At 46.0% G+C, this 18,333-nt stretch overlaps 1 protein-coding gene and 1 long non-coding RNA gene across 2 annotated transcripts in view; one reads left to right on the top strand and one right to left on the bottom strand.

The window, feature by feature from the left end:
- CRTC3 (CREB regulated transcription coactivator 3) overlaps positions 1–18,333 on the bottom strand; it is an 87,866-nt gene that overhangs the window by 46,341 nt on the left and 23,192 nt on the right. The window lies entirely within an intron of this gene.
- On the top strand, positions 1,960–7,501 carry LOC132029068 (uncharacterized). The gene is made up of 3 exons (XR_009407682.1): positions 1,960–2,215; positions 6,460–6,572; positions 7,432–7,501. It is a non-coding gene; the product is annotated as an uncharacterized LOC132029068 (long non-coding RNA).

Raw genomic sequence — 18,333 nt, 5'->3', positions numbered from 1 at the left:
CGGGGCTGGCGCTCACACACCTGCCGCAGGGCAAGGTCTTGGCTCTGCCAGACTGTAAAGCTCCTAACTCCTGGGAACCAGGGGAGACTTCTCTCTCAGCTGCGCGCCAGTGGGCACTGTCCGTGGGCCAGGCTTACTCCAGCCTGGCAGGGGAATTTGGCCCTCAAAGCCCCTGGATCACCACAGGGACGTTCTGGGTTTTGTTTGTGGATTTTTTAACCTGGAGACTCTGCCTTTTTGACCAAATGAATTTGGGATGCGATCTCCAAAGGACCAAATGAGCCCTACCGTGAAGGTGCAAAGAAGTTACATAGAACAGAGCAGGCCGGGGGCGTGGGGGCGAGGGAAGGGGTGGCTGGCACCCCACTTTCCGCTGGAGACCTGTCCTGTTACCACATCTGGGGCCCTTATGTTCCCCCTTCCTCCTCCTTATTGTAAACGAAAACTAAAAGGGAAGTAAAGTTAATGAGATAAACTAAGATAAAAGATTACTCTAAAAAATGAAAGACATAAAAATTTGTTTTTTATGGCAGCGAAAGTCCAAACACACACATACACACAAAGAAAGCAATCAAAATGACCTCAGAGGGCCAGGAGAAATAATCTGTCAAAACAAGAAATAACAGCAAAGTGGGGAGCCTGGGTGGTTCAGTCAGTGAAGCCTCTGCCTTCGGCTCAGGTCATGATCTCAGGGTCCTGGGATCGAGCCCCACATCGGGCTCCCTGCTCAGCAGGAAGCCTGCTTCTCTGTCTCCCTCTGCCTGCCTCTCTCCCTGCTCCTGTTCACACTCTCTATCAAATAAATAAACAAGATCTTAAAGAGAGAGAGAGAGAGGAAGAAAGAACCAACGAACAGCAAAGCATAAAACACACCCAGAGTGCAGGGCCCAGGGTTCACACTGGGGGCTCCCATTCAGGGAGAGGCAGGTGGGTCAGCATCTTGGGCCGGGCTGCACCATTTCTTACCTGGAGAGGTGGGGATGGCACCCACGGGTGCAGTGGGCTAGAAGCCGTGAGACCCGTCGTCCTGCGCCCAGCACCTTCCCTCTCCAGCACAGCACGTTCTCATACATGTTTGCCCTATTATTACGTTTCCAAATAACCAGGCTCCAAAGCAGAGTGTGTGCCTCTCAGAGGGGCGTACAAGAGGGTATGGGGTGTAGAGAAGACACAAGAAGCTCTGTTTCCGCTCAGTTTTTTCTCTTCTTTTTCTAAGATTCTATTTATTTATCTGACAGAGAACGCGAGAGCACAAGCAGGGGGAGGGGCACAGGCAGAGGCAGAAGCAGAGCCCCCACTGAGCAGGGAGCCAGACACAGGGTTCGACCCTGGGGACACAGGGTTCAAATCCCAGGACCCCAGGATCGTGACCTGAGCCAAAGGCAGCTGCTTAACAGGCTGAGCCACCCAGGCGCCCCTCCACTCCGCTTTCTACTTCTTGTGCACACGATGTAACAGCAGAGTGTAAATGTATGTAATTTATAAACAGAGATATGCTGAGTGGGGATACAAAACTCTATTTTCCCGCTAGGGTGCATTATCAGAAAGTTTAAGTGACCAAATGTTGGTAATTATTGAAACTGGTGACAGCCATATGCGAGTTTGTTATTCTCTTCCTTCTTCTTTTGTGGCTGGCTAAAATTTTCCAGAATAAAATGATGACTTTCCCTTCCAGCCCCTCCGGGATAAGCGTGGGCATGGCAAGGCTAGTGCAGACCCCCAGCCTCTACGGGCCTCGTACTATCTTTCCAGGAAATGCCCCACGAAGGGAGAAGTCTGAGGCTGCCCATTCCCACCCCGTCCTCCTGCCTGGTGTGGTGTGTTTGGCGGAGAGGGAGGCCTTCTGCTGAACGCAGTCTGACCTTGAACTCTGATGCTGTGATCGTGACCCGAGAGATTAGTTCTGGGTAAACTGGGTCTGCCCAGTTATTTCCCCAGGAGAAGCTGATTTGCCTCTTAGAATGATGACAGTGATATGAGGGACTGTGGAAGCCAAGGATTGTTTTTTGCGAGCTACAGCCGGAGCAGTAAGAGGGCGAAGGAGCCGGCCCGGAGGCAGGCTATACGGGACAGCAGCTGGCTGGTAGACTGAGGCCACAGGTGTCCTCAGACGCCAGAAGGGTCAGGTGGGTTGTTCAGATCAGGCAGGAAAGGGGCTCAGCGCCTGAACCCAGCTGCATCCTGGCACGGGCTTCTTCCTGCAGAGCTACTGGAGGTAAGAAACACCCCCCACCGCTGCCGACCACCCTTCTCCTTCTCCCTCTGGCTGCACTCCCCATCACGCTGCCTACACCACTGTGATGGGACTTGGTAAGACAAGTCACTGAGTCCAGAAGAAATCTGTAATTTGGAATTAAAAAAAAAAAAAAAAACCAAGGGGGGATAAAGAAAACAAAACTGACAAAATGTTGAAAATTACTGGGGGACGGCGGGTGGGGCGGGGAGTGGGTGAAGGTGGTCCAAAGGTACAAACTTCCAGGTTAAGGTAAATAAACTCTGGGAAGGTCATGGACACCATACCATGGTGGCAGTAGTTAACTCTACTGTACATCGGAAAGTTGCTGAAGAGTAGATATAAAAGTTCTCATCACACACAAAAACATAGAGCTTTGAAGTGACAGATGTTAACTAAACTTACTGTGATGACCATTTCACAACATAAACATACAGCAAATCATTATGCTGTACACCTTGAACTAAAGTAATTTATATGTCAACTGTATCTCAACAAAACTGGAAAAAATATTGAAACTGGTGATGAGTATGGGGGGGCGTTCATTATTCTATTCCTTACTTTTGGGTACATTTTACATTTCCAAATATAAAGTTTAATTTTTTAAAAAGATTTATTTATTGGGGACGCCTGGGTGGCTCAGTTGGTTAAGCAGCTGCCTTTGGCTCAGGTCATGATCCCAGCGTCCTGGGATCGAGTCCCACATCGGGCTCCTTGCTTGGCAGGGAGCCTGCTTCTCCCTCTGCCTCTGCCTGCCATTCTGTCTGCCTGTGCTCGGTCTCTCTCCCTCTCTCTCTCTGATAAATAAATAAAATCTTTAAAAAAAAAAAAGATTTATTTATTTATGTGTGTGAGAGAGAGAGTGGGTGCAAGCATAGCAGCATGTGGGGGGTGGCCAAAGGGAGATGGAGAATCTCCAGCAGACCCCCACTGAGCACAGAGCGAGGGGCGGGGAACTCGATGTCACAAATCCCGAGATCATGACGTGAGCCGAAATCATGAGTTGGACATTTAGGACACCTGGGTGGCCCAGTTGGTTAAGGTCAGGCTCAGGTCTGGCTTAGGTCATGATCCCAGAGTCCCAGGACTGGGTCCTGCATTGGGCTCCCAGCTTTGCGGGGAGTCTGCTTCTCCCTCTGACCTTCTCCTCTCTCCCTCTCAAATAAATAAAATTTAAAAAAAAAAAAAAAAAAGAGTTGGACATTTAACCAACTGAGCCACGCAGGTGCCCCCAAAAGTTAACTTTTTAAAAATTAAAATTGTGGCACTGTAATAAATGAAGGGTGCCCTTTTAAGCTTTACCCCCAATAACTTCCAAAGACACATGAAAGGGGAGGTTTTCTACCACAGAGCCAGCAGAAATTATGACTAAAATACTTTTTTTTTACATGACTTTAAAAGACAAAATCAGGGGCGCCTGGGTGGCTCAGTGGGTTAAAGCCTGTGCCTTCAGCTCAGGTCATGAACCCAGGGTCCTGGGATGGAGCCCCGAATCGGGCTCTCTGCTTAGCGGGGAGCCTGCTTCCTCTTCTCTCTGCCTGCTTCTCTGCCTACTTGTGATCTGTCAAATAAATAAATAAATAAAATCTTTAAAAGACAAAATCAGTGTATAATTTCTCAAAGGAGTTAGAAAAGTATCATGAGAAAATGTTTTTGGGGGGAATTAAATAATCTGGTCTATTTAGTTAGCTACAACAGCACATGGCAATTCTAAATAAAGCACACCGAGTTTAAAAAAAAAATACATCCTGTTTTCGTTTTCAAAGAGCCTAGGGTACTTTTCCTCATGTGGGTACCTGCTCAGGGAGGCACTCGCAGTCACGCGAGTGAGGAAGGCCCATGCAGGTCGGCCATGGCCGCCACACCATCCGCAACCGGGGCCCTGCAGCCCCCCCAGCAGCCGCAGGAGCCAGACCACCACTTTCCCAGGCCGGCCGCTCCTCCCTCGTCCAGCCGTGCATCTGGCATGTTCTCCCTCACATGGGGCTGGGACATGTCCCTGGGGGAATCTCTTGAGGGACTGTGCCCGGATGAGAAGTTTCTAAAAATTCATCCTCTTCTCCAGAAGGACGCAAGCTGCCTCAGTGGAAGGCTGTGCTGGTGGGACCAAGTTCTTCACTGAATTTGAGTTAAAACTGCGAGTCTGGGCATTAGCTGGGCCTTCCTCTTCTCAACCAAATAAAAAAAAATGGGCAGAACTCACAAAAGGAAGCCCTTTTTTTTCTTATCCGCAAGAACCGACCTCTGCCTACAGACGGGGAGGGGAAAACGGACAGGAGCGGCTTGCCCTGCGTCGGATGGGCTACTGAGCTCACGCCTGGGGCAGCACATGACAAGTGTCAGTTCTCAGCGGTCGGCCTGGTCTGTCCCTTACAAGGGCGGGGGGCCTTTCTCCAGCTCTGGCCTGCGGCCGGAGGGATGAGCCAGGCTGACCCTGCCTAGGGAGGCTCAGGTAGCCTCACTTCTGGGAAGGGGGGAGGAGGCGGGGGCCAGGCGGATGTCCTATTCTGAGCCCAGGGCCCAGCTCCATGGAGCCTGGGGAGCTACTGAGTGGCCAGGAATGAAGGTCATAAAGCTAATGATTTGGTCCTGTGTTGTCCCCACCAGTGTAACCCAGAGAAGAAAACAGTCACAACCAGCTTCCTCAGCTGTCGGAAGAGTGAGAGTGCAGCTGGCTCCGATTAGGCACTAACACAGCCCTAACATCAACTACTCCTCAGTACCTGGTACCCTAAAAAGTGGAAAACTAGCACTAGTGAACTTGGTTAAGTCTGTGGGATTTCAATACTTTGCAGTGATGGTCCACGGTGGGGTAGTGATCGTGTGGACTATAAAACTAGAGATTAAAATATGTTTAACCTGTGCAAGAATTCAGATATTTGCTCTGAAGCCACAATGAAACACTCCTGAGTAATGCTAAAGGGTTTTTCTTTCATTTTCAGTGTATTTTACTTGTTTGTTCTTTGGAAGGTTTTTGAGATCTTTTGAAAACTTTTGGAGTTCCAGGCAATAATTTTTTTCCATTTCTACACTTACCTTTTTATTGAATAAATTTGATACCTAACACTGTGTAAATTTAAATTATATAGCATGTTACTTTAATACATTTTATATATTGTAGTATGATTGCTGGTATAGCGCTACTTGTCACATCAATAAAATCACAATATATTCACCATGCTGCCCCTTACATCTCTACAGCTCATTTACTACTTGTGACAAGCTTGTATCCCTAAACACCATCACTCCTCTCCCCTCACCCCCATCCCCGGGTCACCACTGTTTTACTCTTTTACAAGGTTAATCTTTTTCGATTCCACATGTAAGTGATAATGGTACAGTACTTGTCTTTCTCTGACTTATCTCGCTTCCCATTAATGAGCTCAAGGTCCATCTGTGGTGTCGCAAATGGCAGGATATCCTCCTTTCTCGGGCCTGAATAATATTCCATTGTGCATAGGGACCACATCGTTTTTATCTATCCACCTGTTCACGGGCATTTGGGTTGTTTTCATATCTTGGTTATTGTGATTAAGGCTGCAATTAACGTAAGAGTGCAGATATCTTGTTAAAATCTTGTTTAAAAAAAGATATCTTGTAAAAACTCCCTGGGAATAATTTATAACCATCACGGAGAGACAGAAAGTCACAGGACTGTCACTGGGATGTGCCACAGCGGGAAGGGGAGAGCCCGTGTGAAGCTTCTGCCGGTGTCAGGGTAAAGACAGATCCCCTTTCTCCTTTCCTTTCCCCATAAACCAGCTTTGTAACTGATACTGTAATTTATAACAAATACTTTGGTTTTCATCCCTGTTTCTGGCACAGAGCTCCTAAAAGCCTCCTAATTTCCTAAGTGATGAAAGCAACAAAGATGTCTTCTATTATATTAATTAGGTGACTTCTGGAACACACCTAAGGGTGAGGGCTGGTTGTCAGAAGAATCAACCCCACGGTTAGGGGACTGGAACTTTCAGTGCCCCCCACGTCTCCCTGGATGGGGGAGGGACTGGAGGTTGACTCAGTCACCAATGGCCAATGATTTAATCACTCATACCTAGTAATGCAGCCTTGGTACAAACCCAAAAAGATGGGGTTCAACACACAGAGATTTGGGGAGAGTAGAGAACGCATAAGCTCGGTGCCCCTTCCCGTATACCTTGCCCTGTGCCTCTCTTCCATCGGGATGTTTATCTGCAACTTTCATTATATCCTTTTATAACAAACAGGTCAACGTAAGTACTGTTTCCCTGAGTTCTGTGAGCCGCTCTAGCACATTAACTGAATCCGAAGAGGGAGAGGTCGTAAGAACCTCTGACCTGAAGTTGGGCAGAAGTTGTAGGTAAGCTGGGGACGTAAAGCGTGTGCATTTGAGGGGGAGGGGGACAGGCAGGTGGGAAGTCAAGGGCCCCTGCTCTGTCGGATGGGATCCTGTCTCCAGGCAGACAGTGTCAGAACTGACGGTAGGAGAACCGCTCCCTGGTGGCCATGGTGGGATGGGGTGCGCAAGAGAGCCATGCAGTGCCAGGCCACGGTCCTCTTCCCTGACCCCAGATCTGGGACTATCCACTTCCCCAAGGTTTCTGGTCTCCCGTCGGGAAGAGGAGAGAAAAAGCAAAGATCCACACCTCACAGCATAAACCACGGCTTTGCTTCTTAGTGGTCCGTCTTAGTGGTCCGTGGATGCAGAGGAACTGAGAAATCACAGACAATTACAGCTATCACTAACTAAAACTTCTGGCTCTGCCAGCCAGAACCATGGCTTTTAGAGATAACCTAGCTTAGACCAAATGATTTGAATAAGTAATATGTTTACAGTCTTAAATAAAAAGATACGCAGCCGACAGTGGAGAGGCGGCCTCCCACGGTTGTTTTCCTTCTATCCGGTTCCCACTGCCCAAAGGGTAACTTGATTACCAGTCTCTCGGGAGCCCTCCCAAACATGGATTATGCATGCACAGAAAATAAGAATATACATTACTTCTGCTCCTCCTCTGTTTACACAAATGGTGGCAGATGAGTACACTTCTCTGTCCTCTGCTTTTAAACTTAATCGCCAACTAAGCTTCTAAATTCTTAGTTCTTTGGATTCGAAAAATGTAAGAAGAGCCAAACAAAAATATTAGAAAACTCCACAAAGTTAAGAGTCAAAACTGTCCGAGAACATACGCCAACGTCCTAATGGGATCACTCTTTTCTAGACCGTTCTCACCGGCCAGCTTCGCTAAGTCCCTACAGCCATCCCAGTGTTGCCTCCGCCTCAAAGTGGATCCCAGCTCTCCGGCCCTCCATAGGCTCATCCGTCCACGTCGCTCTCTCGTCTCTGCAGCCAAGCTTCAAGATGAAGGGGTTCCGGCCAGGACTGCCTTAACCCCCACTCACCACGCAGCCCCCTATACTTCTACTCTGCTGAAAAGTTATCCCAAGATAACTATGGACCTTCCTTGTTACTGAAGCCAACGGTACTTCTCAGCGCTGAAGTTATTTGACCTCTCAGCAGCGTCTGAAATTAGTGACAATTCACTCTTTTAACTATGTTCTTCGGGCTTCCAGACTCTTTCCGCATCTCTGGGTGTTTCTTCCCAGTCTTTTCTGCAGACTCCAGGACTTCCTGCTCATCCGCCTCACAGCTGTCCTACAACAACTCTCCCTCCCCAGCCCAGAGCCCTGACTAACGCTTCGGAACTGGGTATTCCACAGCCCAGTGGGCGACTCTTCTAGGAGAGCCCGCAGGCATTTCAAACTCAACATGTTTGGAAGTGAATTTGCCACCTTCCTCCAAAACCAGCCCAATTTCATCTGTTTTGAATCTCTGAGAATGGCACCACCCAGCTGCCTAACCCAGGACGCTTGGGGTCATCCTTGAGCACTGCCTCCCCCAAACCTCCCCATCCCAGGCATCTCTGGGTCTGGCCACTCTGACCTTCTAAGCACCTCTCAAACCCACTACTGTCCTCCATTCCTGTCTATCCACTCTCCCCAGGATTACTGTAACAACCTTGTAATTGGTCTTTTTTTGTCTCTAATCTTGTTTCCTCCAACCCGGTTTCCACACAGCAGTCAGAGTAATCTTCCTAAAATACCAATCTGATCACATTATTCAGCTGCATAAAACCCATTAATGACAGGATTTTTAAAAAAAGATCCGAGCAAGCCGATTTTAAAGTTCACCCGGAAAAATAAACAGGCAAGAATAGCCTGGAAAAATCATTGAAAAAAAGCCTGAGAGTGAATTAACCCTACCAGAACTTTAAGACATAACATAAAGCTACAAAAATCAGTTAAAACTGTGAGATTCTGGTGTATGAATAGACACATAAATCAATAAAGGGAACAGGAAGTCTCAAAATATAATCAAAACACATGGGAATTAGTATATGATAAGAGGGGCATTTTACATTAGTGGCAAAAAGATGATTACTCATAAATAGTGTTGGGCCAACTGGCAAGTGAACTGAAAAAAAAAATTAAGTCAGATCCACACCACATGCCTTACATTAGCATAAGCTCCTGACAGATCAAAGAGTTTAAATCTAAAAATGAAGCCATAAAGTATTACAAGAAGCAAAGAGAATACAGCATGACAAAAAACCTAGAATCTACTTATAAACATTAAATTTTGCTGCAGAGAAAAAGTAGATGTCTGCATGAAAAAAAGAATCCACCTTAAAGAAAGCCAAAAGACACATATCATAGATAAATGTCTACTTTTACTAATACATAGAAAGCTCCTAAAAACACCAAGAGGAAAACGATTAACCACCCCAAAAAATTAAGGTCAAAAGAAACAGATTGCTCACAGGAGAGATAATACACATGATTCACAAACATGGAGAAAACTTAGCTCACTCATCATAAGAGAAATGCAATTTAAAAGTACACAGAAGCATGAGTTTTCATCTACAAGCCTGACAAAGATCCAACAGTTCGATAAAACACTGAGCCGGGGAGGATGTGGGCAAACAGCGCTCTCATACGTGGCAGACACGGATGTAAATTGGTATAACTTCTGGAGGGACAGTGACACTATCTACCAAATCTTAAAATGCCCCAGAGAGTCCACTTCTAAAAATTCTTCTTGCAGATGTATCTGCAGGTGTATAAAATTATATGTCTATAAGGTTGTTCATTGCAACACAACACAGTGTGTGCATTTTTTGAAAGTATGTTAAATAACTTAAATGTTCATAATTAGGGAACCAGTTGAATAAATTATGGTAGAACCGTAAACAGAATACTACTGAGTATTCAGGAAAAAACACCACAAGAATAAGGATGTTATTTGTGAGCTGATATGGAAAGATCTCTAAGATCTATTAAGTGAAAAAAAAAAAAAAGAAAGGCACAGATATCTGTATGGTTTAGCTACCTTCGGGGAAATGGGTAGGATAAAGTGGATTACACGTTTCTATCTGCCAATATCTACATAAAATATCCCTGAGAGAATAAAGAGACAGACAATACTCATAGCCTTTGGGGAATATATTAAGTATGTAGACTAGAGAGGGAAGGAATATTTATCACCGTGTAATCTTTCATCTTGAATCCTGAGCTGTGCAAACATATATATATGGAAAAAGAATCCATCCTAAAAAAAGCCAAAAAACAAATACCACAGATAAATGTATACATATGTATGTAATACATACATATTTTTTATACTATTTGTTTTTTGAATGTATACATTCATATTAAAATCAAAACCTATCACAAAGCCACAGTAGGAAAGCCACATGCAGAATGCGGAGAAGAACAGGTAGTCATATCAATGGAACCAAAGCAAGAAACCAGGAAGAACCATCTCTGTCTCTAATCTCACATCAAAATAAATTCCAAAGTGGGGCCCTGGCTGGCTCGGTCAGTAGAGCGTGCGGCTCTTGGTCACAGGACTGTGAGTCTGAGCCCCATGTTGGTGGTAGAGATGATTTAAGAATAAAATCTTTTAAAAAACCACAAATTCTAAAGTAATAATAGTATCAAAACAAAATATGAGTTGAAAAAAAAAAAGGATGAATGTTTAAGCAATCTTACTGTGATGAAGGCCCTTCTAAAACATACTACAACTTGTAACACAGAAGCCACAAAAAAGGCCAATACATCTGTCTCATTAAAATTAGCGCAGAAAACTCCCAAAGTGACTAAATGGAGACAATGTGTGGAACACACACGGCAGACTGTGGTGCACAGACTCTAAGGTTTTCACCCGACGGGCCCCACCTCCTGGAGTTCACATTCTGCTGAAATTCTCTGCCTGTGAGTGAGGGCGGACCTGTCACCTGCTTCTCGTCAACAGGATGTCATGACAGACTATTGCTCCTGTGATTATGTTATGTATTTGTAAGACCGTCTTGTTAGCAGTGCTGCTAGAGACTCTTTATCCGGAAGAAATCAGCTGCCATGAAGTCAGAGGCTATGCTGGAGAAGCCCACAGGGTAACAAAGTTGGGGGGGGGGCCTCATAGGAGTTGGGGAACAGGGGGAGTCTCTGGCAAGAAGGTGATGCTTTTGTCCTGCAAGCACAGCGACAGCAATTCTGCCAACTACCTGGAGGAGCTCAGAAGCATATTCCCAGCTTGGCCTCCGAGGAGACCACCGCCCCAGTCAGTATGTGGACTGCAGCTGGGGAGACCCTCACTAGACAGTCCAAACAAGCTATAGCCAGACTCGGGACCTGCAGAAACTGTGAGATAATAAAAGGTAATTTTTATTTTATTTGTGGTCATCTGTTATACAGCAATGGAAAACCAATACACAAAGAAACAATTTCCCTCATGCACAATAAACACTTCATGTAGGCCAATAAAAAGATAAAATAGTCAGTAGAAAAAGAGGCAAAAAGGGGCGTCTGGGTGGCTCAGTCAGTTAAGTGTCTGCCATTGGGCTCAGGTCAGGATCCCAGCGTCCTGGGATCAAGTCCCGGGTAAGGCTCCCCCTTCAGTGGGGAGTCTGCTTCTCCCTTTCCCTCTGTGTGCAGGTGCTCTCCCTCCCTCTCCTTCTCTCACAAATAAGTAAAAATCTTTTTTTTTTAAATAAATAAAAATCTTAAAAAAATTAAAAGCACTATGATTAAAAAAAAATAGGCAACAGGCTTAAGAACATAGTCTACAGAATAGGAAGTACACATGTCTGGAGAAGCATAAAGAGAGGCTCCCTCTGGGTTTTGTGTTGCGTCCTTAGAGCACTACCCTACATATAGGGGCCACTCAACGTTATCTGCCAAATAAATTAACACGTTTCACTTTAAATGCCAAATAAATTAAATTAATTAATTAAATGCCAAATAAAATGAGATACCAGTTTTTTTACCCATCAGGCTGGCAAAGACAGAAAAGATGGGTGCAACCTGAACAGACAACAGACATTTCCCTAAAGATGATGCAGAAACGGCCAGCGAGCATCACTGCGCATTATGGAATTGCAAATCGACCACAGCGAGGTACCTCCCTGCACACACACTGGGATGGCCACTACCCCCCTAGTAACGGCATTGGTGAGGATGTGGAGAAATTAACCCCCATCTGCACTGCTGGTAGGAACATGAAGTGGGGTGCTACTATGGAAAACAGCACGGTCCCTCCTCAAAAACAAAACAAAAACGGGATTCTCACATGATCCAGCAATCCTGCTTCCGGGTATACACCCAAAAGAACTGGCAGCAGGATTTCAAAGAAATATCTGCATCCCATGTTGACAGGAGCATTATTTGTAATAACCAAGACACGAAAGCAACTCAAACGTTCACCTATGGAAGAAGAAATAAACAAAATGTGGCAGATACATATAACGGAACACTATTCAGCTTTAAAAAGGACAGACAGGGACGCCTGGGTGGCTCAGTTGGTTGGACGACTGCCTTCGGCTCAGGTCATGATCCCGGAGTCCCGGGATCGAGTCCCACATCGGGCTCTCAGCTCCACGGGGAGTCTGCTTCTCTCTCTGACCTTCTCCTTGCTCATGCTCTGTCTCACTTTCTCTCTCTCAAATAACTAAATATTTAAAAAAAATAAATAAAAAGGACAGACATCCTGCCGTCTGCTTCAACAGGGATGAGCCTTGAGGATACCCTGCCCGGTGAAATGAGGCAGCCACAAGACGACGAGTGCTGCACAGTCCACCTACATGACTTACACAGAGGAGTCAAATTCAAAGACAAAAAATAGACGGATGGTTGCGGGGGTGCGGGGTCAACGGGGAGCTGTAGTTTGATGGGTACGGAGTGTCTGTTTCGTAACACGAAACTGTCTAGAGATTGGCTGCACAATACTGAGAATATACGTAACATTCCTGATGAGTACGTTGAAAAATGGTAAAGATGGTAAATTTTTATGTTTCTTACAAGGGTGACAATGGGCATAAGTCTGGGGTAGAGAACAGGCACTCTGACGATACTGATGGGAGCCAAAACTGTTATCTCTTTAGTGAGTAACTTTACAATATCTACCTTAATTTTATTTTATTTTATAAAAGATTTTATTTATTTATTTGACAGACAGAGATCACAAGTAGGCAGAGAGGCAGGCAGAGAGAGAGAGGAGGAAGCAGGCTCCCTGCCGAGCAAAGAGCCCGATGTGGGGCACAATCCCAGGACCCTGAGATCATGACCTGAGCTGAAGGCAGAGGCTTTAACCCGCTGAGCCACCCAGGCACCACTCTACCTTAATTTTAAATATGCAAACAATCCTACCTAGCCGCTTTCCTTCTAGGAACATATCCTACAGACACCTTATAGAAATACTCAAAGACCGGTGTAACAAGAACACTCCCTGAAGTGTTGCTTCAGTGAAAATGTCTAAATGTCTGAATGTCCCTTAATAAGAAGCTAGTTAGGTAGATAATGGGAGAGCGAGATGAAGGTGTACCATACAGCCAAGGAAAAGAATGTGTTATCTTTACGTACTAATCAGGAAAAACGTCCAAGATGTTCAAGTCCCCTCTTGAGGTGGGAGTTACTTGGTATGGTGTGCTTTCACTGGTGTGAAGAACAAGTATGTGCATATGATACATGCCTGCATTTACACAGGAAACTTCTGGAAGGGTCCTAAAGAAACAGGAGGTACCTCTGGGGATCGCAATTGGGGGAGAATGTGAAGGCAACGGAAACCTGTACTTTTCATTTTATATGTTTCTGTATTAGCTGAGCTTTTGCAACAAATGTGTATTTCTTTCATATAAAAATTACTTTGGTGGGGCACTTCGCTGGCTCAGTTGGAAAAGGCCGCAAATCTTGGCCTCAGGACTGTGGCTGTAGAGATTACTTAAAAATCTTTTAAAAAATTTATTTGGAAGAGTAAGTGAGCAAGTGGTCAAGTAAGTATTTTCCAATAGCTTTACATTGCCCTTAGACAAAGTCTAAATGAGAAAGTAAGGTCCTTCTTGATGTGGTTCCTACTTCGACCTGCAGCCCTTCCCTCGCCACCACACCTCACACTCAGCTATGCTCCGGTCTCACCCAACTTCCCATTCCTCAGACGGGACAAACTCTTATCTCTCAACTTTGCCAAACACTGCTGCTTTTTGCTCAGGTCCCAGCTCAGACGTCTCTTCCTCCAGGAAGCCTTCCCTGGTATGCCCCCCCCCCCACCCTCAGTTAGGCAGCACTCAGATGCATTCAGCCCAATCTCTGAACTCCTCTACCCTGCGTCTTTCACATGGTCCTTCTCACAGTGACTTGTAAAGATGTCTGCCTCTCCCACTGAAGTTCAACCACGCAGTTACCATGCCTGTACGGGTCACAGTCCTATCTCCAGCAGCAAGCACAATGTCTGACATGTAGCTGGTGTTCAGTAATTAGTTGTCAGGTGGGACTTTTACTACAAAGGAAATACAACCACATCGTAGATAGTTGAGGAGTCCAGAAGCAGGAAGGTGGAATTAAGATCCTACCGTCCAAATACAACCACAGTGTTCCGCCAGGACTTGTGTTCCCTGGCCCTGTTTTCTCATAGCTGTATTCCCAAGCTAGACATTCTGAAAAGACCCTTGGGACACAGTCATTTTGGTTGGAGAACATTTTGCTGCACCCTGTCAGAACATGAGGCTTTCGTAAGCCAAAGTAAAGATTACTGTTTTTATAATCAAGTAATGTGTACAGCAGCCCACAGGCATCCCAGACCCTTTCTCACCATAACCTACCTCTCATCCCTGGGGACTTTCGCTGTGTACTTACTAATTAGTTTACAGCCTAGTGGGTTGTTTTGAAAACTTACTGTTACGCCCCCAAAATTATCACTGTAAAGAAGTATTAGAACATTAACATAACGTATGTGTTACTGAAGAAACTGTTAAGAATTTCACCGAGGAAAGAGTAAGAGATCATGCGGATGTGCGCACGTCCCTTCCCGTCTCCATATTGAGGCTCTACCCCAGGAAGGTCAAGATGGAAGACAAAGCCACATAAGATACAGGTGAATTCTCGGAGCCCTGCCTCATGCCTCCCTACCCCCAGCCTGTACCCCCAGCCCAAGGTTAGAGGTTGGCAAGGGGCATGAGATCTAGGCATGGGGTCTATGCTTTGTTCATTATTAGATTTTTTTTCTTTTTTCTTTTTCTTTAAGCTTCACAAAAAGAAAAAGTAGTCTCAGAGTGGCACCTGTCAGAAAGGCCCTGGAGACAAACCAGCTGTGTCCTAGCAGCCGCGTAGAAGCTTCACACGCTCCTGTAATCGCCGGGACATATGATCCATATCTCCTTTTCGGTTTTTTGCTCAACGCCTCCTCAGGTAGCTGTAGAGCCTTTACAATCGAAATTTTACACTGTACTGAGCTGGTGTATGATTTTTTTTTAAAAAAAAGATTTTATTTATTTATTTGACAAAGAGAGATCACAAGCAGGCAGAGAGTCAGGCAGAGAGAGAGAGAGGAGGAAGCAGGTTCCCTGCCGAGCAGAGAGCCCAATGCGGGGCTCGATCCCGGGACCCTGGGATCATGACCTGAGGCGAAGGTAGAGGCTGAACCCACTGAGCCACCCAGGCGCCTCCAGGTGTATGATATTTTATTCAAATCAATGATTTGCAATGAAATATAATCCCACAACATTATCAGGCCTCAAGTTTTCATTTTATGCCCTGGAATACTTTCTCAGGATAAAGTACCATAAGTAGAACTCATCAAAGAGTAAGAATACCTTAGGGGCATCTGGGCGGTTTGGTTGGTCAAACATCTGACTCTTGATTTCAGCTTAGGTCACGATCTCGGGGTCACGAGATCGAACCCCATGTCAGCTCTGTGCTGTGCGTGGAGCCTGCTTGGGATTCTCTCTCCCTCTGCCCCTCCCCCCACTCATGCACGCTCTAAAATAAATAAATCAATCTTTAAAAAAAAAAACAATCTCTATACTCTTCACACTAAATATCTACACTCTTCCTTCCTAAACTGCTTCCAGAAAGATGTGTACCAGCTGATAGCAACAGCTAGAAGGCAGACAAGAGCACATTTCATCAGCTCTGAGGATTAACTCAAATTTTTTACCCTGATTTAATGAGCAAAAAGAATAAATTGCCGCTTGGCTAATAATTAACCTTTACTGGCATCTACAATGTTCCAGGTACCGAACCAGGCCCTTCCTACCGTCATCCCATGGAAGCATCACTACGGCCCTATGACACGGTCCTACTACCATCCCCATCTTACGCTCCTGAATGTGTAGCTCACAAAGGGGGAAGAAGGCTTGGAACCCAAGCTGTCTAAACTCTATGGCCATACGCTAACCACTCCTGCTTCTGGCGTCTCCTTACTGTTCTAATCTGTGTGTCATGGCTTAGAGCGACAACAAACACACTCCCAAAGGTTTCTTTGCTGGGTGGACTTCCTAGCACCTGATTTTTCTGTCCCTGGCAAACACTAACAAGTCCAAAGGCTCAGACATAGCTTGAGAGCTGCCATTTCAGAGCCATGGTTTTGACAATGAGCAAGACAGGGTTTACAGTAAAAGCAGATGAATGAATGAATGAATGAATGAATGAAGAGAAGAACGTTCACAGTAACTACACAGCCAAGTCTCGGGGCCTTCGCAGCCTGTCTCTCCCGAGCGGCCAGGATGGGGAGCTCTGCGGCCTTAAAGGCCAGGCGCAGAATGGACAGAATCAAAGAGGACGGTCAAGTGCCCGATCCCCTGGGCAGCTTCAGAAGTTCTGCAGAATTATTCCCACTTCAGTCTTGTATGTGAGGGCGAGAGAGCAGCTGGTACCGGCCCTAACAACGTCCCGGGGCTAACAAATGAAGAAATCAGGAAATGATTTCTTTTTTTTCTTCAAGAAACACGCTGGTTGAATTTCCTCAACAGGTTTCAACTTCTGCATTCAGAGAAAATAGTTCTGTTTTAGTAACTCAACAAAAGAACAACAACAAAAACAACCAAAGAACCTGCCAGACGGATAGCTAGGAGTTACAAGCGTGGACTCCAGAATCAAAGAGCCTGGACTTGAAATCTGCCTCTAGTCTGGGTGTGTGATCTAAGGAAGTTGCTTAATCCTTCTTAGCCTCTGCCGTATCCCCCACAAACAGAGACAGTAACTGCCTAGCTCTGGGAGTACCAGGAAAATTACATAATGTGGACAAAGCACTGAGCCACAGTACCTTGTGCCAATGCGGTACATTTTCACCAACAGTGGGAGTGGAAGAAGTAGCAGCAGCACTTACACTAATAGAGGTAACCCTGTCTGGAGGGAGGGAAGAAGGGAGAGAGGTAGGAAGAAAGGAAGGAAGGAAGAAGTGGGTAAATTTCCTCTTCCACTGTGTTCAGAAACAAAGCGCAAATATGTTGGCCCAATGGTAGGAAGTGGTTGACAATCTCCACACGAAGTGAGCAGATTTTGATCTTAGCACCAGCCACTCACTATACTAGCAGAGTAACATTAAACCAATTACCTGATTTTTCTCGCTTTCAATTTTCTAACCTATAAAGCGAGAGTATTACATCAAAAGAGCTACGGGGTCTATTCTGGCTCTAAGAATTCTAACTCATCTGCCAGGGCAAGTAGTCCTGGAAAGATCTCTGTTCCAAATTAGAGCCGTCCATTACTGGCAGAAGCCCAGGCGAGACTTTTGCTTCCCATAAATGTTCCCCCTTTAATATTCTCTCTGCTTTGTTTTGAATTACATTTCAACTTACAAGCCGCTTCAAACCTTTTAAATGATAGCGCTAACTTAATTAATTCTAAATTAACGCCCCAAACTACTTAGAGACTGAACAGGCACAGACTAGTTGAAAGCATCTCTTGGGCAATTTCACGAAGGACAAGATGGCAGATGGGAGATACCGGGAAGGCAACACAATCTCTAATTCAGCACTGGGAGCCCGAGCTCTTGAGGCCACAGGCGTCCGGGCAGCCTCCGTGGAGGACGAGTCATGACCTGTGTGGCTGTGTCTGCTCTGGCAAACAGCCCCCCGCCAGCTCTAATGTTTTGGACCCCCATCGGCCCGCTCCTTCCTTGGCTAACTGGTCCCTTTCCTCTACTCTGGCTTTAGCCTCCCAGGGCTGGCCTGCCCTGATCACGTTCCAGGGTGAGAATCCTAGTTCGGGGCGGGGGAGGCTAATCTCAGGAGAGACTCCTCAATAGTCAGGTGACAGCTGAAAGGAGTAGCACAAAGCGGTCTCGGGTAGCTGAGGGAGTGAGCAGAATAGAAGCTCAAAGGAGCCAAGCAAGGGTCACACTGTATTAACTGTGCCTCTGAGGGCCCCTGGAGACCAGAAAGAGGCAGCTCTCCAGGCTGAGAAAGAGGAAGACGACGACACTTTTCCTAACTGAAAACGAATTGGTTTGTGCGTCTCTATTTGTTTCATGTGCAAAATACAAGCAAAAGCCTGGGAAAGATAAATCTGAGTTTGATTCCTGACTCTGTCACTGAACTTTTGCGTGACCTTGGGCACAGGACTGTGAAAGCAGCAGCTGGGGGGTAGTATGACTCTACTCTGTTCCCTTCCGCCGTGGCACTAACGGCCGTCTCTGGGGAGGGGTTTTCCCCAGCACCCCAGCAAACCAGCATGAAAGCAGGTGGTTACCGTGGTGACGGCCCCCCGGAGAGGCTGCGGGAGAAAATGGGCCGGGGAGCAGAGCGCTTTCTGCACTCGCGTCCCGAGAGGCTGGGGGTAGAGACGGAGAAGGG

Source organism: Mustela nigripes, chromosome 13 (assembly GCF_022355385.1).
Source record: "Mustela nigripes isolate SB6536 chromosome 13, MUSNIG.SB6536, whole genome shotgun sequence".
NCBI classification, from domain to species: Eukaryota; Metazoa; Chordata; class Mammalia; order Carnivora; family Mustelidae; genus Mustela; species Mustela nigripes.
Note: the sequence above shows the minus strand (reverse complement) of the source record. Positions and strands in the feature narration are given on the sequence as shown.